Source organism: Tenrec ecaudatus, chromosome 2 (assembly GCF_050624435.1).
Source record: "Tenrec ecaudatus isolate mTenEca1 chromosome 2, mTenEca1.hap1, whole genome shotgun sequence".
NCBI classification, from domain to species: Eukaryota; Metazoa; Chordata; class Mammalia; order Afrosoricida; family Tenrecidae; genus Tenrec; species Tenrec ecaudatus.
In genome coordinates this window covers 217,748,909-217,753,388 of record NC_134531.1, presented here as the reverse complement: position 1 = coordinate 217,753,388, position 4,480 = coordinate 217,748,909, and positions in this window count along the sequence as shown.

The window sequence follows — 4,480 nt, the reverse complement described above, 5'->3', positions numbered from 1 at the left end:
GGTGCAGCACTATCAGGAGGGGAAGGTGAAGGTGGGGAGATGTGTGGGGAAGAAACAGTGGGGGAAGGGAGAGAGCAGTCAGTGTAAGATAAGAAAATAATTTATAGCATATCAAGGGGTCACCAGGGTGGGAGTGGGGGTAGGGAAGGTAAAAAGAGTTGATACCAAGGGCTCAGATAGAAAGTAAATGTTTAGAAAATTATAATGGCAACATATGTACAAATACGTTTGCTGTAATTGATGTTATAAGTGCTGTAAGAGCCCCCAATCAAAAAAGATTTATGAGAAAAAAGTATTGAATTTTTCCATGAATATTTGAAGCCTCCTGTGTATTAGATCGGTTGTAGGCCATGCACAGTCTTCACTGTCCAATCCTGCTACCTGGTGGTGCATTGGCAGAGAGCGAAGAAGGAAGAGGGATCTAGGGATTCATTAAGTGACTCTGGGTTGAACATCCCGAGGATGTGACATCAGACAAGCAGGGAGGCTTAAAATGAACAAGAATGGGCTCTGGCTGCACAACATTCGAATTTCTCTCTCTCCTTTTTCATTGTTACATTTACTCAGCCTAGAGGTCAGGATGGGGTAGTAGAATGGGCACAAAAGTTCAGGTGTAGCTGGCACACGTGGGCTTCCTAGCTGGCGATCGGGCGGCCCTGAGTGGACCTGGTCAGAAGGCGGTAGACTGCCTCTTACTGAAGGTACCTAGCGGTGAAGGTCAATGAGTGCCATAACAAAAAGCCTCACACTGGAGCAACAAGGAGTCTCCATGACAAATGGAGACGAGTCAGATGCTGTCAAAGATGCCGTTTTGCTTGCATCAATAATCAACGCTCATGGAAACAATGGTCAAGAAATTAAAAGACGTATATGCCATCGTGCACGTCCATTGCAAAAGACTGGTTCAGAATGTTAGAAAGCAACGCTGTCCCTCTGAGGACTGAGGTGTTTCTCACCCAACCCAGGTTACTTCCCACCACTCCACAAGCTTTTGAAAACCTGGACAATAAATAAGGAAGATTGGAGAGGGCCTACCTTTGACTGTTGGTGCTGATGGGGAGCATTGAGCATACCGCTCAGTGCCGGAAGATTGCCAAACAATCCGTCTTGAGAACGCACCTTAGAAGCTGTTATGGCACAATACGGCCATGGCACCAGGAGGAAGCAGTCCCTGGAAAAACCCTCACGAAGATGGATGGGCACGGTGGCGGCAACAAGGGCCTCAAACATAGCGGTGCGAGGATGGCACAGGGGGGCCTGTTGCTTGCAGGGCCTCTGTGAGTCAGAACCACTGGAGGACGCCTTACAACAATGGCTTATATGTAGTGAGCGCCCCTGCGAGCTGGCGTTGGGCCGCACATACTACAAAGGTGATCCCAGGACCTCGCAAGCGTGGCGGAAGCATCTGAAATAGAACTCCCTTCCTATCAGGCACCTATAGAGGAGAGTATCCTGCAGGATGTGCCGCTGGTATCATTCATCAGTCAGAGTTTTCAGGAACCAGGAAATCCTGCATGAGTCCAGCTCATTCACAGGTGTGAGACCCACTACTATGGGGGTGAGATCCATGCTTCAGCATATTTTGTTTTTCAAGTTGCTTTGGGTATTTTGGGCCTTTTGTATTGCTAAATATAATTTAGTGTCAGATTATAATTTTCTATGCAAAGCCTTGTGGTAATGTTGAGATTATATTGAATCTATGTATCAATTTTGGAAAAACAACTCTCAAAATATGATTCTTCTGATTTATACACAAAATATAGCTCTCCATTTATTTGAATAATTAAAAAATTTTTCCAATATTTTGTAGATTTTGAGCTGATCTTTTAAATATTTTATTAGATATATCCATAAGTATTTTAATGCAATTACAAATGCTATTTTCTTTCTTTTAAAAAATAGTGCTTAAGGGTATATGTATGGATATATATGTGTGTGTGTATATATGTATAGATATATATATATGTATATATAAATTGTGAATTGGGTGCAGGCTTATAGGCAGATCAGCTTTCTATTAAGCAATTCATACATATGTTGTTTCATGTCATTGATTGCAATGCCCACAATGTAGCCTCACTCATCTCAGTTCCTCCTCATGTTTCCTATTTCCATTCCTCCTCCTTTTCTAACCCTTGGGAACTTTGTCCTTGGGTAAAGGCTGCCTTTTGACCTCCAATGCTCATTAGGTGCGCACACCTCCCTAGTGTCATTGTTCCTCTTGTAGACTTCTCTATTGCTCAGCAGAACATTGAGCTATGCGGGTGAGCTCATTTCCAGACCCGAAGGATGAGCATTGAGCACTTCAATATTACGTTGTGATAGCTTTCGATTTATCTATGTCTGAGTACCAGCTTATAGACACGATATAATTTTAGAATACATTCTTTTTAGGAGTCCTTGGGCAATGCAGGTAGCTAAATGTTCAACTGGTAGACAAAAGATTGGTGGTTCAAACCCCCCACAGAGGGGTCCTGGAAAATGGCCCTGATAATCTGCTTCTGAAAGTTCTCTTCTACACTGCAACACAAGGGGTCACCATGAGTTAAAATGGGCTCGTTAGCAACTAACATTTCTATTTCTTCTTTGCCATAGCTTTAAATTCGGTGTGTAGATGGTTTATATATAAATTCCCTAAGAGGTTATTATTGTAAAAAGGGACACTGGGTTCCAGTGGTAGAGGGAGAGGAAAACCCCCAGAGGTCATTAACCAAGGGCAGGGGCCTGCTTTACGTCCCTGTTTCTTCCTCTCGGGAAGCTGAACACAGACCAGAACTTCAGTTGACCCATGCGACTCTGAATATGGTAGTGTTGGAAAGACAGAAACAGATAATTTTCTTTATCTGCGTTTTTATTTGAAGACTTCCCTGCAAGAAATAGAAGAACGGCTTAAGACTATTTCACAAGGTAAAGCCCTTCCCAGAATATATTTCCTAACACATGAGCTGTTTTTGTAAAATGCCATTCCTGCTCCCATCCCACGGGCCCCTTATAAACCAAATATTTACTTAAAAATATCCAGGACCTCCTTTCATCTTCCCATCTTGGAATTCATTTCCTGGTCTTGACATAATTACATCTACCACATCTTAGGAGTTTCCTCAGTTGAAAAGTTCCTTCCTGATCCTTGAAAGCAGAGTGATTTATCTGAAGAGCCGAAGTACATTATGCAATGACATCGCTAAGTCTCTTGTCATGCAACAATACACTTTACAGGATTTATTGTTTTTTTCTCATAGTAATAAAAATAAAAGGAAACCATTTGTGAGTGTGGACCTAGTAACCACTAGCGAAAAAGTGAATTTTTATTTTGGGGGGATATTATGTACATAAATCCAGGGATTCTCAGGCCCTTTGCCATTTCTCCTGGCTCCTGTCATTTCCTGGTTTGGAGACAGTCTATCCACAACTCCTAAAGTGGGTCACCCATGTAAAAGAGGCTGGTGAGCCGCATGTTCCCATTGCCTAGCATGGCTCCTGCCCCCATGGCAGTGAACAAGATTGATTTGTGATTACACTGTTCTGTGTAACTGGGGAGTAAGCTGGGGCTTCCTGCTTCCTTAATGGGAAACTCACAGGGGTACATCTACCCTGTCATCCAGGGTCGCTGAGTTAGAATTGACATCATGGCAGTACGTTTGGTTTTGGTTTTATTTGTACCTGACCCTTGCTTTCATAGAGGAATAATGATGGCTACATGTTACCTGGCACTTTCCATGGACCAAGTGCAGGGCATCTTAATCCTTGTCTCAGCCTTTCAAGGCCGGAATTATTGTCCATATTTTACAGAGGAAGGAAGATTTATCTCTCTCCTCACCACATAAGCCAGTCTGAGCATTTACACACAATGACAAGTAGACAGACTCCCATGGTCGTGGGGTCGATTCCCACTCACACAGACCCTGTCTAGGGCAGAGCAGAACTGCTCCGTGGGGGTTCCGAGGCTGTCCCATTTTTCTGGAGCAGAAAAACTTTTCTTCACCTGATTAAGTAGAAGGAAAGCTGTAAGACAATGTGTGTGTGTATGCACGCACGTGCGCAGCCCCCTGCCAGACATAGAAAACCCTGCGCGCTCTGGGCAGGGTCTCACTGCGGTACTCTCACTCTCTGGGGCCTGTGCACAGCGTCTCCTGACTGTATTGCTTACTAAACCGCCCTCCTCCCACCTGTTCGTGCTTCACTCTCTGCCACCATGCCATCCTTTTTGCGATAAGTCAGAGGGGCCAGCATCTGCCAGCTAGAGTGATCACCCCAATACACGGAGTAGTGTGGATTTGAACCGCTGATCGGTGGGCTCGTTTGCTAAATACAGGTTGAACTATTTAGACCATCACCTCATCTGTTTTTTGTTTTCTCAAAGCCACCACCAATTCAGCTGGACTTATCCCAGGCTGATGACCTTGCAGTGTGCGCTTCAGGCCTTGCTTTTCAGTCTCCTTGTTTTTCTTTCATTTTCATTTTTTTATACATTTTATTAGGG